Source organism: Crinia signifera, chromosome 3 (assembly GCF_055691185.1).
Source record: "Crinia signifera chromosome 3, ASM5569118v1, whole genome shotgun sequence".
NCBI classification, from domain to species: Eukaryota; Metazoa; Chordata; class Amphibia; order Anura; family Myobatrachidae; genus Crinia; species Crinia signifera.
In genome coordinates this window covers 54,404,302-54,426,012 of record NC_139219.1, presented here as the reverse complement: position 1 = coordinate 54,426,012, position 21,711 = coordinate 54,404,302, and the positions used below count along the sequence as shown (strand labels likewise).

Sequence of the window (21,711 nt, the reverse complement as noted above, 5' to 3'; positions counted from 1 at the left end):
TGCTGCAACATTGTATGAAGACCTATTTGTTGGGTGACTGTATCTGATTAAGGATGATGTCTCAGGGTCTGGTATGAAATGTCAGCAGTAGTGTCAAGACCAAAATCTTGAAATTCAAAATGTCAATGGCACAAAATATTTACAGATTACATTTATAAACTTCATAAAAGCATTTTGTTTGTTCGAAATAAAAAATGTAAACTTAGCAAATATTATCAATTTTTAGTTACATAGAAACATAGAATTTGACGGCAGATAAGAACCATTTAGCCCATCTAGTCTGCCCCTTTTTTTTACCCTTTTTAGTTGTGCTTGTTACAGATCTTAACTGTCTTTATGATTTATCTCTGTAGGAGATGACCTTTTAGCAGTGCTTATTGCATGACTTAGCATCGGCATTGCCAGGAGAGAGCCCAGAACGGCAGGGCCAATGTAAAGCTACTCGAAACCCTAGACAAAACATAAACCTACTGACCCCCCTCCCCAACCCTACACTACCACCAAAATCCACTTTGAAGCCCCTCAAGTAAAAGTTTGGAGATGGGGTTTTACAAGTTCCACAGCCACCACCTGCATTAATTACATCAAGGATGTCCTCATCAAAGACATCCTTCATTTTATGATAAGCACACTCAGTGCTCCCCCCCCCCCACCCCCAACATAGATCCTGACACCATAGGCAGCTGCTTAATGGTAGTTGGCCCAGCAGAGGGGAGAATCGGCCTGTGACTGCTTGATTTGGGGCTTTGTTCAATTAGGTTCTGCCTCACTTTGTCACAATGCTGGGAATCGAACCAAAGAGAGCTGGGCCAAGATCTCACGATTAATCATGTCATCGGCCAGTCTTGCTCATTTTACTAGGATGTGGGAGAGTGACCTTCTCCCCCAGCAGTCTATGGGGACTCACTAAAATTTAGGAGTCCCTGGAATGTTGTGGTAGAGTAAGCAAGTATGGTTCTTCCAATACCCCTTTCACATCAGACCTGGGTTATTGGCGACGTATAGACCCAAGTCGAGGTGCTGTGTGAAAGCACCACAGTTTATAATCCAGGTCAACCAACCCAGCAATTTGACCCACGTTATAAGAAGGGCTAAACCCGGGACACCCTCCGTGTACTGGGCAACCTGGAGCCAGGTCCGACCCCAGCTTAGCAATGTGAAAGGGGTACAAGTATTTATGTGCTCAATCTTTCCAATTATTGTGATAGATTATCTCTTTTTCGAAGCTCTACTTTGGCTACATTCTGTTGCAGTTAATGGCAATTGAATAAAAGGCAGCTCAAGCTGAGTCCTCATTTTGTGTTTACCCAACAAAGTTAAAGAAATAAGTGCGACCTATCCATCGTAATCGGTTTAACTAAATCCAATGCATCTTTTTTGGAGTAGGCTTCTGCTCTTATTTAATTCCTGTGGTGTTAATAGATTGGTGGTTATTTAATAAAACAGAAAGAGATAAAAGGAATTTAGCCGGAGCTTTAAATTGCATTAGAGGTGGAGTGGAGGGCCAAAACCAATCTCTCTCCTAGCAATTCTCTTTTCCATTGTAGCCTGAACACTTAACAAGACTGCACTACAATAAAAGGTCATTCTGTTCTCTGAGCAAAACAAAATGTGTACATTATATGATTGCAAGAATGGCATTTAGTTCATTTTATTTATAGGTACAAGAATCAAAAGGCAATTGGGTAATACTTCAAGTAACCAGCTTGCAAAACTTTGCAAAGGCCTTGTCCCCGCTGGGGATTTGAAAAGTTTACAGAGAAAGCAAAATGTTTTTCAATGACTACAACCGAGTTTGTACTTAGAAAGTAGATTAAAGAAATACAGTAGTCCATTTTTGTAGACTATTTTAGATGTTAATGTGAAAAGCAATTCCTTTTTTAAGTCCAACATCTAGTCAGGCTCAACAGCCCTAGCGTCAGTAGCAGATCCAATGGTGATCCACTTTAAAATAAGAACATTAACATTGTTCAACATTCAATGTAGACCATTTTTGAAAAAAAAAAAAAAAATTACAATTCTTTTAAACATTTAAACCAGAATGTTTGAATTGCAAAAAATTTGGACTACAAAAGGTTAAACTAAAAATTTGCTTTTGCAAAGAAAATACTCTTAATAAAACTTTTGGTTGGTTTTACTCTAGTATAGTGTCTAACGTGGTGCTCGAGAGGGAATGATGTCAGTGTGTATGCTTTATTATATCAGTATATAAAAAGTTTTAAGCAGTCTATTCATCAAACATGTGCTACTGCTCGCCACTGCAGCATACCCTCCAACATGACCCATTCCATTAGGTACAAAATGCTCTGTTCCAGGACTTCCCTGCAAGTGGCAGTTACAGAGGTGGGGTTCCAGCACAGTCCAGTATTCAAAGAGGGGGAGGGTCACATCAACTGTCAGTGAGTCCAGGACAGTGATGTTTGGGGTGGCAGTAGGTGGGGCTCCCTTTTTTGAATAATGGACTGTGCTGCAGGCTCACATCTGCAACGGCCACTGGCAGGGAAGTCCAGAAACAGAGCATTTTGTACCTAATGGAATGGGTCATGTTGGAGGGTATGTTGTAGTATTCAACTTACTGCAAGAACCAGCTGGGAATGTAAAAAAAAACCCTGGAGCATGTTAACATTGCTCTAGTGAAGAGACAGCTGGTCTGGAGATCCGCTGCCCCTGCCATGCCTATAATTCTACTTTTTGAGACTGACTCAACAGTTCTGTGTACAAAGAACCTGATGTCTGGTGGAAGGAGCAAGGGTGGCAAAATCTTATTGGATTTCTTTTTGCAAACCCTGAACCTTCTTCACATAGGAACAAACACCACAAGTGATTTGCGAAGGTTCCATCTGTCAAGCTCCCAACCTTTGGCATTTTAGGTGCTAGATACATTTTGGTCCCCATACAATAATATGGGGACAGCAGGACAGTTTGGGACTGAAAGCTAAGCAGAAGGTATCAGTCTTCTATATAATAATTTCCTAATCAAGAGCAAGTAGTTTTGGGAGACTCACGATTTTTTGGGTAGTTTTCCGCACCATCGAGAAGTGATCAGATCTCTTGCATTTCACACGCTTTCCAGTAAAGTTAGTAGCAAGAGATTATACCCAGTATATGTGGCACATTATAGATGGGATAAATTACATTACTTAGCCCTACCCCCTACCTGTAAATGGTCCCCCAAATTGGCCCACTGAGTCTCCTAGGGGCGCTCTTCACATCGTCGTAAGGGGCATCGCCCCCTCAACATTGTGAACACTTTTATTGCGTGAAAAATACTGCATGTTTGGGAGGGGCGGGTTTGGTGTTTGCACAGGTGGATGTGGGGGTGCTGCTTGTGGTGGCTGCGGTGGTGTGGTATTTATAATTTTGGGTGTGGTGTGGTGTGGTGTGGTGTTTATAATTTTTACATAAGAGAGTCAGTAACCCACAGCACAGCGGGGGATCAGTGGCATGCAATAGGGGAGTGATGAGCCGGTGTGCAGTGGGGGAGGGGGGGCACGCAGCAGGGGACTGATCAGCCGGTGTATGTACTGTGATGGGGAGGGCGGGGAGGGAGGCAGATAGCAGGGCAGGCTGGAGTATAGAGAGACAACATGGGTGGGGAGGGGTGCACTGATAGGCTATAGCCCTGATCTGTCACTCTGACTCCGCCCAGCGTTATACACACGCTATACACAGATCTGGGCTATTATATAATAAATATATATATTATTGAGTCAGCATTCCCCCAGATGAAAGTAATGTGGAGGATCCAGACCAGGTTTTGTTAGCAGTAGCAGAATCCAAGGTGTAATCAGCAGCACCTGGGAAGTCCTGATTTAAGGCTTCCCATGGCATTGTTTGATGCTAGACTATCTACCCTAGTGATAACCCAGGGTGTGGATTATATTAGGGATCATTGGAGTCTGTTAGGAGTCTGCTATGCCTGTATGCTACTGCCTGTGATACCCACTGTATATAAATGTCACCTGCTATGCTGAATCTGCTGATGAGAATAAACTACTGTACCAAGTCGTCATGTGAGACCCTGTGTTTATCATCCTCATCACAATATATAATTATACTGTATCGTTCATATATGAAGACAATTATACTATTTGTATTTCTTCAAAGCAAAGGAGAACCCTAAAAGAAGTTTCTTGGGCCCTTATTCTGATCGGTGCGGCCGGATCCGAATATGCGGCCAGCACCGTGCGTCCTAAACCCCGCCTTCCATACGGATCGCCAACTCCGTCCGTACGCAGTAAGAAGCTGTCCGAACGGACCGCACGTGTATTTCTCATGAATACACGTCCTCCATCTCAGGGAACCTCCCCCATCATTCGATGGTCGCAGACCATCAAATGCAGGACCGAGTGGCCAGGCAGTTCCCGCAACCTCAGACCACACGGGCATTTCTCCGTGCAAAAGCAGGGATCTGGGCGGGCAGCTGACATCCGGCAATGTCATATGTCCACCCCCTACACGTGCGTCACGGCCGCATTACCATACGTACGCCCAGCGTTTGCATGGGAACGCCCATGAAACGCGGGGTGTAAACATATGGTAATGAGCCCAAACAGCCCTTCACACCCCTCTCCACCCCCTGTTCGTAGTGTACACATTTCATGCGGAATGTGGCCGTGCGTCCCGCTCGCACATGCGCAGAGATTCCTCTGCACATGCGCAGACACAAAACATCGGCGGCACGAACGCACGCGGATATTACCGCACCAACCAGAATAAGGGCCTTGGAGAGGATACACGTAGACTTAAGACTTTTAAGGTTTTAAGAAGCAGGGACAATAAAAGGGTGAATGATGTACACAAAAATGTAAAATATTGTAAGTCAAATTGATGGATTATGCACATTTTTATTGTATATAAATTATGAATGTAAAAGATAATTTTTACATAAGGGTGTATAAATGTTAAAAACGTTTTTGGATAAAATCTTTTTATGGACTGGATACAGAAGTTTTCCAGTACTTTGGGAGAGTAGGCAAGTATGATGCTATATCTCTATGTCCACTCGGTTGGGGGCCAGAGATGGAATGAAGGGGACCTGTCTGTTTCATCTGTACTGGGCCCTACACTTTCTTATGTTACCCTTTGTTTTCATACTATGGGGAAGATTCTCTAAACTAAAAATGCAGGTGAGGGGGGTCGTGCGGGACGGCAGGAGGTCGCATTAGAAGCCCATAGGCTTCTATGGGGCATCGTGGTAACCCGGCGGGGGATGCTTAGAGCATCCCAAAATGCAGTAAAAACCCCGTTAAGCATCCCCCGCCGGGTTACCACGGCGGGGGGGGGGCATCGCCAGAAAAATCTGGCGATGCCCCATAGAAGTCTTTGGGCTTCTAACACAACCCCCCTCCGCCTGCACCGACCCACCACCGCCCCCCCGCCGCCCCGCATTGACCCCTCCTCACCTGTGTCCGGGCAGCACAGAGTTGTGCTGCCCGGACCTGTGACCTCCTCCTCCCTGCACTATGATCTTCTTCCGGGTGCAGGGAGGAGGAGAGCCCGGCGCAGCAGCAGCAGCGCCGGGTAAGGGAGGGAGGGGAGAGCCGCCGTGTCCCGCTGGGACCCGCTGACTCTCAACGCAAAGGACAGCTCTTAACGCAAGAGCTGTCCTTTGCCATAATTATTGCATATGTTAGTGCATATGCTATAATTATGAATGCAAAGTGGGGCGGAGCTGGGGTGCGGATGTTAGAACATCCACCCCTATGAATGTAAAAACTTAAAATTAAGAAAGGGAAGAGAGGAAAGTGCTACAAAAAGACACAAACTGTATGGATGCGATTCGCACAAGCAGTTACCATTATATAGTGATGTACATTTAAGCCAGGGGTGGATTGGTCATCGATTTTTCAGGGAAGTTCCCTGGTAGGCCACCACACCTGTGAGGCAGCCAGTAACTTTTTATTAAGATATGGCCCTGCCCAAAGTAATGGCACGCCTCTACCACGCAAACAACCTTTCCCAGTTCCCAGGGCAGAGTACCCAATGCTTGCAAATAATCAGTTAAGTATTGTAGTGTGTAGCAATTTCTGGTTTGTTTTAGGGCTCCACTGGGGGAAGGGTGCAGACATTTTTATGTTGGCTCCGCCTACATTTGATTTGATGCCGCTCATGTGATGCCATTTCTAGATTTTTTTTTCTCTTTTAGTTCCCTTTCCACCCCCTTAATGAGGCTGTGTGTGTTTTCACATGCATGCAAATAGACGCAGGCACGCAACACAATCTCAGTTGTGTACACGCTATATTTGCTGTGCTCACAAACTGTCACACTCTGTAGCACACAGGTTTGTATTTTACCAGCGATTTCACATTAAGCAGAGTCCACGGAATATAACTGCACAGTCAAGTCTGTGAGACGCTTCATCTTTATGCAAATTAACTTCTTTAATTTGTATACGTAAGGTACAGTACTAAGCCTCATTTTTTAATCAGCACAAAGGTTATGTTTTAACCATGCCAGGAAATCACTTGCTGCACATTCCATGAGAACTCATTTGAATGAAACAGGCTTGGTTTGTGAATACATTAAACATCAGAATACATTAGTATATTTTTACAGTTTTCTTTGCTGCAGGTGCATAATGAAATTGTGTTCACCTGATTGTCAGATGTGATAACAGTAATTTACCATCTACCACTATATTTTGTGCAGCTGAATATAGTTGTAAGTGATTAACTATTCATATATCTTATATAGAGAATAGTGTCACTTCAGAAAATTGCCAAGAAAGCTTGTATAATGTCAGTCATTGGGGGAAATTTATCAAAGCTTGCAGAGATAATGTGGGTAGAGACCAGTGGGGGGGGGGGGGGTATTAAATCCCTGCCACTATTTCTGACAGTGGAAATAGCGGCAGGCGCCTACTCAAAGCATTGAGAAGGCAGACACACCTCCTTTTCGGGGGATTCAATGTCCCACCTGCCGATTAACAGGTGAGCGGACTGAAGACGGACCAGGGCCCCGACTGTTGGGACATACCGACAGTCGGGATTGAATACCCCTCCAAGTATTAACCAATAAGCTCTTTTTTCAAGACGGCCTGTAAAATGGCATTTAGAAGCTGATGGTACTTTATCTCTCCTCACTTTATGTTTATCAATGTTTTAATATATCTCCCTCTTTATTTTTTATTTTTGTGTGATGTTAAAAAATGCCTCACAGCCTGCAGACAGACAATGGATGGCTGTCTGCATGCTGATTGGTGGATGGCTGGAGCCATCCACCAATCAGAGGTCCAAAAAGCCATTCACTGTAAGGAAGCATGTAGACAGACAGGGCAGGACTGCAGAAGAGGCATGTTATGATTTTAAAATTGGTTCCTGTTACTGAGTGTGTGGGAGCCCCAATGGATTTCATACATATCGCACATTAGACCTACTTTATCGCACATTAGACCTACTTTTCTCCAACCATCCAACTAGTTGGTTGGATGGAATAAAAACCTGGTACTGGATAGGGGCAAATGTAATTTGTAATTAAGTCATTTGTTTCCCAAATCTAAAAATGGACAACAATTGTCACTCAGACAATGTACTGTAGTTGGACCTATTTAATTTAAACAATCATGTTTTTGTCCTTTCTCCTGAGTTTGTGAGCAATTTCCTTATTGGTATTTGCCCCCACACAGTGCCAGATTTTCAGTCCAACCAACCAGCTAGTTGGATTGTTCGGAGGAAAGTTTACAATGCTGTCAAGACGACCTTTGCCCACAATCCTGCCATTCCCATCTCCCAATGTCACTGGAAATCATAACTGCTCATGCGACCTCACCATAGGTCCATCACCTGTGCTCCAAGTTATGCCAGGGAGTCCTTACACGTACTGGAGCATCTGTCAGCCAGGCTTTAGAATCACCAGATCTCCTGAGCTGGCGCAGGCTGTTGGACAGGAGCTCCTTCTGATGGGGATGCATGGCGGCAAAGTTCGGATTCCCTGCTCATCTTCACTTCAGGGAAATGGGAAGGGCGAGTGGGGGGAGTTAGGGGCTACTGGGGAGGATGGGGGAGCAGCGGGGAGCCGGTGGAGGGTGGCAACGGACTCCATCAGAACAGGGCACGCAAGCGTGACCATTTCTAGCGGTTAGCGGAGGGTAGCACCAGGGGAACACCCTGCCCCCCCCCCCATCCTGCCTGTCATTCAGGCTGCGAGCAGCTTGGCGGCTCACAGCGGAGCCCGGCACATGCACATTACGGAAAATACGGACGGTGGCTGAATTCAGACCTGGAGATTAATAAACAACCAGCCAATCAGCTGTCATTTATCAACCAAAGCCTGTAACAAGCAAGTTGCATTTCCTAAATAACCATCATTTTTATAGCGGTCACTCTTGTAGATTTCCATGTTTTGCGCTGCTTAGCCAGACGGAAACCCGCTTCCTGGTTTGTCACACGGTAATAGTATTTCCGAGGAATATGTGTTGTTGGAGGTAATTGCCGTACAGTTATTTAATTATCGATTTTACCCAAATAGCAGGGTTGACATTTTCCTAGCTATAATGAAGCAGAAGATATGCATTACCAGAATGACTATGGAACAAACAACTCTTTTGGAAACAGACTTAATTCATTTTAATAGATATACAGTAATTACCCAGGAAGTGACTGCTTTTTCCATTATGACATTAACAATTCAAATGAACTGACAGAGCTATAATCTATAGCCATATTATGGATGTGCCTAGAACACTAATGTTAGCTTAAAAATACATAAAGCCGTCATGTTTACTAATTCTGCTGACATCCCGCTTTGTTCTTGGGCAGGTCATTCCATCTAATGAAACCCTAGTTGGTTTTCATGGTTATAGCGTTCGAAAGACAAATGCTTTACACAAAGGAGAAAGGTGTAAGGTGGTAGTCTCCGTTTAACGACTCATTTACAGTAAGAGCATGTGAAAGGCTGCAGAGTAAGATGTTTAGCTGGTTTGAATTCATTTAATTTGCAACGGACCTTTTGGAGTTCAGCAACCAGATGATAAGGGCTCCGGCGGGACTTTGCACCTGGATAATTATAGGATCGATAATGTCTTTTGAGTTACATACTGCCACTAATTGCGGTAATGTAGGGTGATGATTATTACTTACTCACAGTAGGAAACATTTTTTTTTTTCTCTAAATTTTAAAGGTATATAAATGTAAATAATTCTAAACAATTATTTCTAGACTGTGGGTGACCTTGTAGTTTATTGACATGGAAAGAAAGATTCAATCCTCTCAAGTCTGGCCGGGCGCATACTGTAATTAAATAGAATAATTAGATAAATAAATAGATAAATCAGTGAATAAACAATAATAAACAACCAGCAAGGGGTAAATGGAAACCTTTTATTTTTTAGGTACTTGTTTCCTAGCACGGCCACAATCGCGGCCATCGGGGGTAATTTTTAGTGGCCTGCGACGCCCCCGATTTTTCCATTGAAATGCATTGAAAACAGTGAAAATCGCGTCGGTCGGGTCGTATGCGGCCAAAAATGCTTAAATGGTCCACCCGCGATGGCCGCGATTTCCCCATAGGGAACAATGTTAAATGCCTCAATTTACCCGCGATGACCGCGATTTCCCATAGAAAACAATGTAAAATAGGTCAATTTACCCAAATCATCATAGGGAAGAATGGTAAATGGGCCAGAAACCCCCCAAAAAAACCCTGAACATTGACATGTCCCCCCAAAAGTACTATACGCCACCCCGCGATCAACGTAAACCCGAAGCGTGGCGAGCGCAGCAAGCCCGCGAGGGGCGGCGGTACGCGTCCTCCGACCTTTTCATACCCCCACTATCCACGTCGGCGTGGAGTTGAGAATAGAATAGTGTGGCGAGCCCGAAGCGTGGCGAGCGGACGCGGATACCTTCACAGGTAAACGCGTCCCTTCGCGGGCTTCACAGGTGTCCGCCTCGCCATGGACACCTGGGAAGCCCGCGAGGGGACGCGTATAACTGTGAAGGTATCCGCGTCCCCTCGCGGGGCTCGCCACGCTTCGGGCTCGGTGGCTCGCTGCGCTCGCCACACTATTCTATTCTCAACTCCACGCCGATGTGGATAGTGGGGGTATGAAAAGGTCGGAGGACGCGTACCGCCGCCCCTCGTGGGCTCGCTGCGCTCGCCACGCTTCGGGTTCACGTTGATCGCGGGGTGGCGTATAGTACTTTTGGGGGGACATGTCAATGTTCAGGGTTTTTTTTTGGGGTTTCTGGCCCATTTACCATTCTTCCCTATGATGATTTGGGTAAATTGACCCATTTAACATTGTTTCCTATGGGAAATCGCGGTCATTGAGGGTAAATTGAGGCATTTAACATTGTTCCCTATGGGGAAATCGCGGGCATCGCGTCTGGCCCATCGCACCCGTTTTTTTAGTGCATGCGATGCCCGCGATGGCCCCGATTTTACCCCCGATGACCGCGATCATGATCGTTGTGGCCGTGCTAGGAAACAAGTACCATTTTTTAATTACTTACTGTATTACATGATAATTATTGAGCGTCCCACAAACTTCCAAGCAAAGTAGAATTTAGGATACTGTACATTCCTGCACATTAAATAAGGCTTCTGGGACCTTCCCAGGCGGCAGGATCGCATGCAGTCCGTTCACATGTGCTGTGTCGCATGTGACCCCACTCCCCACTGCCAGGAGGGGGCGCGTCGGAGGTCCGATGGGCAGAAGGTAACACTGAAGGGGGACCCCATAGACCAGCACAAGCCAACCAATCCAAGGCATGACACAAGTGAGAGATAAAAAGTGCTAGATTAGTAAAAATCAGCAGATATGTGTGGGCAGTGTTACATACTGTAGGTCAGAGGTGATAATTAGGATGTTCAAAAGTTACATTGATGAAGAACTTTTTAGGTTAAAAAAAGTGCTGGAGGGCCCTTATTTGTAGCCAAATTTCTGATCAGTACCTCTGTTTTTTCTATGTAATATTGTAGAGTTTATTATAATTATTCCGATTAGCAGTGTGTAGTATTTAGAATTCTCATTTTTTAATTAAACAATTAAGCACAGGTTTTCTGGGCTATTTAATATTTACTGTTATACTTGAAAAACATTGTATATTTTAGCACTGTTGCGAATTCATTTAGCCATCGGCTTATTCAATTAGCCCCAAAGACAGCAGTCATTGAGGATTTTTTTCACCTGCCTCAGTGAGTGAAACAGGAAATCCCCAATAATATAGGGGTTATTGGGTGGTGCAACTGCGTTAACCCATGAATCGATTAACTTTTCATAGATTTGGGGGGTTATTCAGACCTGATCGCTGTTGTGTGAATTCGCAGTTCTATGGAATATCGAGCAGCTGTGCATGCATCTGGATCACAGTACGCATGCACGATGCCAAACAGCAGCAAAAAAAACAGTGATGGTTCTATTTGCAAACCCCCCCCCCCCCCCACAGTATGACTGACAGGAAGTCACTGTTTGGGGGTGGTAACTGGACATTTTCTGGGAGTGTCAGGAAAATGCTAGGGTGTACCCTCCCCTTCCTCCCCCACCGGCTACCATCAGTGCACAAGAACTTGCCTCCTACTTTAAGGACAAGATTGATAACATCCGAGATGAAATGGTATGCTCTTCCACAACCTCTAACCCTCTTTCTTTCCCACCTGAACCCTCTGGCACTTTCTCTTCATTTGAGCGCACAAATGAAAAGGAAGTATCCGCACTCTTCTTATCCTCTTACTCTACTACCTCTCCTCTCGATCTTATACCTGCGCAAGTCATTAAAAATCTATCTCCTGTAATTAATCCAACCTTAACTAAAATCTGCAATCTCTCTCTTACTACTGGTACTTTTCCTTCTCTGCTCAAACATGCACTGATAACTCCTATTCTAAAAAAAACAGATTTCTGACCCTAACTCTCTCTCTAACTATCGTCCTATATCTCAGCTCCCATGCCTCTCCAAGCTACTGGAGAGACTTGTCTACTCTTGCCTCACAAACTTTCTTAACTCTAACACCCTATTAGAACCACTTCAGTCAGTCAGGTTTTCGCTCTCAACACTCCACTGAGACAGCACTGACTAAAGTGGTGAATGATCTTGTAACGGCTAAGTCTAAAGGCCATTACTCACTACTTATTCTTCTTGATCTTTCTGCTGCATTTGACACAGTCGATCACTCTCTTCTCTTACAAACACTACACTCCCTAGGTCTTAATGATACAGCCCTTTCCTGGTTCACATCTTACCTATCTGATCGCTCTTTCAGTGTTCGCTTCTCTAACTCTACTTCCTCTTCATTACCTCTGTCAGTTGGAGTTCCACAAGGTTCAGTCTTAGGTCCTCTGCTCTTCTCAATCTATACCTCCTCTCTTGGCAAACTAATCAGCTCTTTCGGATTTCAGTATCACTTGTATGCTGATGATACTCAAATCTATCTATCAACCCCAGAGTTGTCACCAGTGGTTTTGTGTCGAGTTTCTGATTGTCTCTCTGCCATCTCATCTTGGATGTCTTGTCGCCAACTCAAACTCAATATTTCCAAAACGGAATTACTTATATTCCCGCCAACTAAGAACAGTTACCATCCTGACATCTCCATCGCTGTTGACAACTCGATAATCTACCCTACCCCACAAGCTCGTTGCTTAGGGGTCATCCTCGACTCTGAACTGTCCTTTCTTCCCCACATTCAATCTGTCTCCAAATCATGTTACATGCATCTAAAAAACATATCCAAAATACGACCCTATCTCACACAAGACACTACCAAATCTCTTATCCATGCACTCATTATATCCCGCATTGATTATTGCAATAGTCTCCTAACTGGTCTTCCCAAGAACAGACTCTCACCACTGCAATCAATTTTAAATGCTGCTGCTAGGCTGATCTTCCTTGCAAGACGCTCATCGTCTGCTGATCCGCTCTGCCAGTCCCTCCATTGGTTGCCTGTATATTACCGTATTCAATATAAAACACTTCTACTTGCTTATAAAGCTATTAACCATACTGCACCAGCATATATCTCTGCACTTATCACAAAATATCTCCCATCTCGACCACTACGCTCTACACAAGATCTGCGTCTCTCTTCTGCACGGATCACTAGCTCCCATTCATTATTACAGGACTTTTATCGGGCTGCTCCCATCCTATGGAATGCCCTTCCACGCACATTAAGACTCTCCACCAGTCTCCAAACTTTCAAGCGTTCCCTGAAAACTCACCTCTTCAGGCAAGCCTATCATATTTAAGTTCTACATGCATAACCCTCCGAGGCACTTATGTATTATATAGCTTCCCTTCTGGACTTGTAACTGCTATTACTGGTGCCTGTCCTTATGTTTCCCCCCATATCCCTATAGATTGTAAGCTTGCAGCAGGGCCCTCCTACCTCCAAGTCTGTCTGTTGTTACCCAGTTTAGCGCAACGGAATCTGCTGCGCTATATAAGAAACTGTAAATAAATAAATAAAATAATAGGGTGCCCAGGCGTTTTCAAGGAGGGTCTGTGACGTCAGCTCTGGCCTTGATCATCCTGTCTCTGCCACAGAGATGTGGAAGAGTCAGTCACGCACACTTGCACAGACTAGGATAATACTTTGCTGGTGAGTGTAAAGTACCAACAAATCTGAGAAATGTTCAAGAAAACTTTTTGCTGTAATTGGCATTTTTATGTTCCAAGTTTTATGTAAATGATACTGAAATATAGACTCGGAGGGAGACATAAACAAATTTATAAAAAGGATTTCCTGGTCAGTGGATGAGGCCTATAACAGCGGATTCAATAAAATTAAAGAAAAATATATATTTCTCAAAGGACTTACAGTTGAATGAGCAAACTGTGTTTTCATTAAAATCATTTCAATGAATTACATCTTTGTCGACAATAAAAAAAATAATGTCACATGATTGATTTAAAATAATTAATACATAGGGGTAGATGTATGAATCAGTGATAAGGCAGGAGAAGTGATAAAGTGCCTGGTACTTTATTACCAGCCAATGAGCTCATAACTGTTCTTTTTTAAACCCAGCCTGTAACATAACAGTCAGGAGCTGATTGTCGGTGATAACGTACCAGGCACTTTATCACTTCTCCCTTATCACTGCTTCGTACATCTACTCCATAGACCCCATATTCCTTATTTATGTATGCATAGAACAAAAGGGAAGTATTCCAAGAGAGGGATCTTATGAGTCGTATTATGGGTTAAACTTTCCAGAAATGGGTCATTCTTTAACTAATAACCCATTGCAATATTTAAATTGTGTGTATAAGGGCCAATTTAGACCCAAATTCTGCCCCATTATTGATGGTGGGGGGTCAGCGCGTGTTCTTATATGCGCATGTGCAAATCCCCTGTATGAATGACTTCAGCGAGTATCGCACTCCGCGAGGTGTTCACACAGTAAGGGGAGGGCCGGGGGCGGTAGCAGAGGAACGCCCAGTGTTTTCTGGGCGCCCCCATAAAAAAACCCAGCTGGGCATTCGTCTGGGAACGCAGACGGGTCTATGCCTGAGTGGGGCGGGCAGCTGATGTCACATGACTTCGGTGCCCGAATTCGGACTACAGCGGTCATCTGAAAAGTAAGTAATATCTAACTTTGCCGAGCGAAGGACACAGAAATCATTCAATGGTCAGTGACGGTTTATCTGCCGTATGCTACCAGTTCATTGAAGCGGCACTTACCTGTTCGCTAGGCTGCTAGTATACGCAGCCTAGCAAACAGGTCTGAATCAGGTCCATACTGTAGTTTGTGTCCCATAATGACTCATACTTTAGAATCACGTCCATACTGCAGTTTGTGTTCATTCTAGTACCTTCCACATTTCAAAACCGGTGCAGTTCCTCTTTCCTGCCTTTGAGCTGTAGTGCTTCTAACACACTCTGGTCTGTATCTCAGTACAGGTTTTGAAACGCGCATGGCGCTAGATAGAACACTATATCGTTATGGAAGTCAGGGGTAGATTTATTAAGCTCAGTGAAGTGATAAACTGTCTGGTTTTTGTCACCGGCCAATCGGCTCTTACCTGTAATTTTTCAAACCAAGCCTGTAGCTTCACAGGTAGGAGCTGATTGGCCGGTGATAAAAACCAGACAGTTTATCACTTCACCGAGCTTAATAACTCTACCCCTGTGTGTCAGAAACATGTCTGCGGAATTGTTAAATGAAGTAACCACCAAATAAACCCACCCCTGATTTTCTAGTGAATTATAGTACGACCTCTTAAATAAAATCTAGCCGCCAATCTTACAAAGCACCTACTTTTAAATAATAACCCCAAACTTTCCCCGTGTAACGCATTGTCAGCTGCGGATATGAATGCTGACAGTTCAAAATTGCTTTTCAAAAGTTGAAAATGTGAAACATGATTGCCATATCAATCAGCTTCGTATTTGTGTCATTCATGTGTAAAAGTATTTTACACTTGATAAACCTTGAATATATTAATGCCAGCCATCTGACATTCAGGATCCTTTGATACTTATACCATGATACTCAAGTTGTGGTACTTTCAAACCACTTCACGGATCTCAAGTGTGGGAATCGTTAAAATATTCCTCATTCCATTCACTGCCCTCCTAAGTGTCACAGCTGCCCTCAAGTGCTGTTTCATGCTGGAACGGATACATAACAGGCATAAATGGTTATACTTTCAAAGCACTTTAAATCTGTATTACTTTAGGGTACCTGAAGACTAGAATTCCCACAGCGTTGCAGTGAGAGATGTGATCTCATTAATTTAATTAGTGTCGTTTTTTTGGATTGTGAGTGAAAGCTTTTTACATGTAATAAAGTGACAATCAGATTTTCTCTTTAATATATATATATATATATATATATATATATATATATATATATGTACAGGGAGTCTCGGTATCCGGCACTCCGGTAGTGATCAGCTTAGATCAAGTGCTCAGGTGCCTTCATCGAACAGTTGTCCATACAATAGAAAAAGAATATGCGGCACTCAGGAGTCTTCAGAAAGTCAGGAGAATTTTATTCCAACATGTTTCGGGAGTTAGTACTCCCGTCGTCAGGGATAAAATACAGATTCAAACACACAAAGCTTTATTCATCACAGTCAGTGCCTGCCCTCACCTGTGGATCCAGACTAATCGTCCAGCCCTCCGGGAAAACAGGTGTCCGACTGATCAAATTAACTGATTCAACCCACAAAGTCACGTGTAAAAATGAAAAAAAATTATACATACAAAACCCATAACCAAATACATAAAAATTTCTGCAGAACAGAGGTGTATCCACATCGAGGTACATGTAGCAAAAGACAGTTAATAAACAATTAATAAGGATATGTATTTATTTTATTTATTTATTTTATTTATTAACAGTTTCTTATATAGCGCACACATATTCCGCAGCACTTTACAGGGTATAGTTTAACATTTACATCGGTCCCTGCCCCAGTGGAGCTTACAATCTATATTCCCTACCACATGTACACACACACACACAGACATTCTAGGGTTAATTTTTGTTGGAAGCCAATTGACCTACCAGTATATTTTTGGGTTGTGGGAGGAAACCGGAGTACCCGCAGGAAACCCATGCAAGCACGGGGAGAATATACAAACATGCGTTTTTCACGTGTTTTTTTGGTACTTATGTAGTATCTGGGCTGCCGATTTCTAAATCGGGTCGGATCGGGAGATCGCATCGCATCGCATGCGACCATGCGATTCGATGCGATGCGATGCGATGCGATGACCCGATTTTTCCATAGGAATCAATGTTAAAATGGACTGAGTCCATTTTAACATGGAATTCAATGGGAAAAATGGGTCCTTTTCATACCCCTACTATCCAAGTGGGCATGGAGTTGTATATAAACCTGTGGCGAGCGTAGCGAGCCACCGAGCCCGAAGCGTGGCGAGCGAAGCGAGCCCCGCGAGGGGACGAATACCGTCCCCTCGCGGGGCTCGCTTCGCTCGCCACGCTTCGGGCTCGGTGGCTCGCTACGCTCGCCACAGGTTTATATCCAACTCCATGCCCACTTGGATAGTAGGGGTATGAAAAGGACCCATTTTTCCATAGGAATCATTTTAACATTGATTCCTATGGAAAAATCGGGTCATCGCATCCGATATCGGATGCGATGCGATGCGATGCGATATCGCATCGCATCGCATCTGATTGTATGCCTTAACTTAAGGCATACAATCAAAAAATCGGCAGCCCAGATACTACATAAGTACCGTTTTTTTTATAGCTGACATGTGCCGACAGGTGGTATTTCATGCCCTACCATCGACTAGGGTGTGGTGGGAGAATAAAAGAGTGTGCCCAAAGCATGGCCAGTGCAGCGGTACTCTTAGATGGAGTCCATGTCGACTGTGTGGACATGCAGAATAAAAATATGTGAAAAACTCATGTCCTATTGTCAACGTATTGTTTGTGTCAACCTTCAGACCCTGTCGACCTTAGTCATGTCAACCTATTTCAGGTGTCGACCTTCAGTGGTTGACCCAATGCATGTCGAACTGAATTGGGTCCACCCTAACATACCCTATTCCGTAGTAATATTGGTATATAGTTTATCTTTACGATTTGTGCGGATGCAATAGTTGTGTTAACATATTTGTTCTAAATACATTTTATATATTGTAGATAGATAGATACAGATGGATACAAGGAGGAGGTCGCCTCTCAGCCAGCTCAGGGAATGGCGCAGGCTGGCAGAGCGGTGCTCCATCTGACAGGGATACTTGCGCGTCACGTCAGCACGGTGGCGGGGAGCAGATTCCCTGCCCGTCTCCGCTTCGGAGAGACCTGCCAGCACGGCGGCATGGAGCGGATTCCCTGCCCATCTCTAATTCAGGGAGACGGGCATAGCGTGTGGGGGCTATGGGTGGGAGCGGCTGGGAGCCGGCGGAGGGTGGCCGCTGTCTCCGACAGAACAGGCGCACGAGTGTCTCGTGCGCACGTGCCTCCTTCTGGCGGATGCCGCAGAAGAAGGAGAGCTGCCCCATCTGTAGATAGAAAGATTCATTTTCAATTAGAATATACTACAAATGAGTAGCAATATTATACAGAGATACTTAGTTAAATCTTAGTTAAATCTACCAATCGTGAATACAATTCTCATGAGTAGCTATTTATGAATTATGCACCAGCTGTCTGTGTATTGGATGTTCCGTTAATTCGCCAATGGTGATGGACTTCATCCACTTGAATATTCAGCTAGAAATGAGCAAAGATTTACTTTATTTTGCATAATAAGTTAATGAGATGTCAGTTATGGATTTTCGAAATGAGGACAGAATTACATTTACAACTTAATTTGGTAATATATCGTTTTTTAGAAGCCTATATTTAGATAACCATTTTAGACATCAAATTATGCGTCTCTTACCTGGAATTGCATGCATGGTTTAATCTGTCAGAGACAAGTGAACTAATTAATAAGGTAGTTACATTAAGAGATGCACTCATCTTGTGTAGTTACGTTGTACATCGAGATCATACAAGTGGGGAGAGTCTAATATTTGAGTTATAACTAAATATGAAAAATGACTGAACTTACCCGAGGGATTCTGCAGGAAACTCTTGAGGGATACACAGATGCTGCCAAGTTACCAGTTCTCCACTTAGTTATTCAAAAACAGTGAAAAACTCCATGTCGACTTTTTGAATGTCGACCTTGCCCTTGTCGACCTAATGCTTGTGTGGACCTAAGGACATGTCAACCTACACCCATGTCGACCTTTCTGCATGTCGACCTAATGGTGTCGATCCAAGGCATGTTGGCCTAACTGGTGGAGACCTAATGATCCATACCCTCTTCTCCATGAATGCAGTGTGGTACATTTATTTACTGCTTGATGGTTTTTTATTTCTGATGGATTCAACCATAGATTTGGCTACTAATAATGTGTGAGAGACACGTTTCAACGAGTTTTTGGGCGGATAGCAGCTAAATAAAACCTAAGGCACTATAGGCATGCCGGTCCAACCTCCGATTCAGGTCCGATGCGCACGGAAGCATGCCCCGGACCTGAGGAGACATCACACACACCCGATTTGGCCAGATTTCTCGGCCCGTTGCATCGGGAATGGGTGAAATCTCACCAATTAGTGGTAGTGTATGGGGGCCTTAAGACTGTTCAAAGGCTGAATGGTGCACTAATGTTACACTAGAGCAGTGGTCAGGGAACAGGTGTAAATGACCCCAAATGAGATAAAAATAAAATTCCTGGGTAAGGGACGGTCATGCTGCCGAGACACAGCTGGTCATGCATAGGGCCGTATCTAGGAGGGGTCATGCAGACCCGGAGCTGCCGAGTGTCTCCTCCAGTTCAGATTTTAACCATTTTAAAAAGCCAGGGACTTTTTATTGTATGGGTGCCTAGGACACGCTTCACCCGGATTGACATACGCGTCTTCTAATTATGTTCCGGCTGGGTTGGGGGATCTGTGTGGCCACCTCTGTAGTTATAAGGCTGAGGAGCGGCACATCACAGCTCTTTCAAGGTTCCGGGGTGTACCGATGAGTGAGAAGGAGGTTGGTGTGCACGGACAGTGGACACTGCCTGACCCGCCTCATTTTGAATAGCGCGTGCTGCAGTGCCGCCTGGCCGTGCACCCAGAGATGGGCCGACACTTTTGACGAGGTGGGAGTGACACAATAGGAATGCACACTACGGCTAAGGAGGAGGTAGTCAAGTATGAGGCTTCTACTCAGTCGAGTACTAATAACAGAGCAGAGCGTGGCATATAATATTATTTTCGACTCAAGCTGCATTAACGTGCAATGCTGGGGGAAGAATGGGGGGGTGCAATATAACTATATAACGGTTAAACTAAGCTAGTATATAATTATCAGACTAATTGCCAAAAATAGTATCTACATATTCATAATAATATATATAATTAGGATTTTTTATGTTCTCCCATTCCCCAATCAAATGTTGAATTCAAATAATTAATAATATATGATTTCCTTCCGTTCAAATCAAGGGGGTAACGTTGGTGTATCTGAATATATTCTGGGGTAAAAGGCAAAAAAGTTCCCTGACCCCTGCACTAGAGGAATCGGTTAAGTGACCATTTGTCATGTTTTTTACGTTCCTTGGGAAGTAAAAAGTATTGAAAATTGCAGGGATTTCTTCTGAATTGTTGGAGACATTGCATCAACTTAATTGGAAAATGTTTGATGTGTTTTTATACATGCTTTAATGTGTTTGCAGAGTCAGAGCGCTATTGTCATTATTATAACATTTAACTGGTTGTTAAATAGCCATTTTTGATCTGCAGGGTCCAAGCCTAAAGGTATTGGTCTGTGGGGACTGATATTTGTTTAATGAAATGCTGTAGTTCTTTTTCCTGTGAACCGTATTCTGTCATTAAGGCTATGGGCTTATTTACTATACAGCACTTTTCAAAGCCACCTGTCTGTTTCGGATGCTGGATTTAAAAGGGCAATTACATTTAGTACAAACCACGCCTGGTTTTGCATCAAATATAATTTCTCCTTTAAAACCAGTAGACAAAATACTTGGTAGTTCTTGTGCCTAGTATTCCAAACTTTATATCTACAGGTCTTATAGCCGAAGAATGTTCTTGTGTTTTTCATTGTTGACCCAAGACAGATTTTTAAACCTTTTCATCAGCGCTTAAAGTGACCTTGGAGAGGTGGTGGAACTAATTTCCCTCTGCCACACAATCCCCCACTCTCATCCCCCCATAAGAAAGAGCCATAGCCAGTGGTAGGGTTTTTGTCGCCCCAAACCGAAAACTTACACCTGAAGTGATTCGACCTCAACAGTACAGGTGGCCTGTAGCGAGCCCCCCGCACACACACACACGCAACCTAACCCCTGCTTTTGATGAATAATTTCCACAAAATACAACATTGTATTGGACTAGAGCAGATTTTTTTCAATTATTTTATCATAATTGAAGTGTCTTTATATAAAGTTTTGTGTATGATGTTGTCATCTCTTTAACTTATATACTGTAGTCAGTGGTGCAGCTAGGTGCCACGGCACCCGGAGCAAAGGCATGTGTTTCGCCCCCCCATTTGTAGTAGGCAAAGCTCTTGCGCAGTGAAAAGGGGGCACAGCCTAACATTATTCCACACACCATAATGCCTATTGCACATTTTTGTGAACTTTGTAATACCAATTACACATAAGGCCACGCATGATGCCCATTACATACTATATAACAAACCATAATGCCCATTACCTACTATATAAAAAACTGTAATGCCCATTATACATTTGACACATAAGTGCCACTTACCTACATGCTCGATGCCAGGGGCTTCATGCTCAAGGCCAAGGGGGACTGAAATTGCTTGTTGCCAAGGGGGACTAAAATTGCTCGTTGCCAAGGGGGACTAAAATTGCATGTTGCCAAGGGGGACTAAAAGTGTTAGTTGCCAAGGGCGTTTAAAATTGCTTGTTTGGAGAACTGGGAGTTATCGCCTATTTACTATTATTCCTGACTCTTTTCTTTCTTATCTGTCTCCTCCTATTCTCCTGGTTCCTATCCCACCTTGTGCTGAGTAATAGACAGACGCCCCCCCCTGCACGCTATGCACTGGAGGCGGCAGTGATTCCCAGACCGGGGCGCCTCTCATCCTCCTGTGCTGCAGCGATAGCTCCCGCCAGGGGGACCGCGCTGCAGGCTGGATGGCGCAGGACAGAACTCTGCAGCAGCCCGCTCCCGGTTCCCCATCGCTATTTTCAATTCAAGTCTCTTGCTGGACCACTAGCCAATAGGCGCTCGCAGTCCAGCAGC

At 44.0% G+C, this 21,711-nt stretch overlaps 1 protein-coding gene across 3 annotated transcripts in view; it reads left to right on the top strand.

Annotated features, from left to right (window-relative positions):
- Positions 1-21,711, top strand: part of MACROD2 (mono-ADP ribosylhydrolase 2) — a 1,799,128-nt gene that overhangs the window by 1,536,254 nt on the left and 241,163 nt on the right. The gene's annotated exons all lie outside the window — the stretch shown is intronic.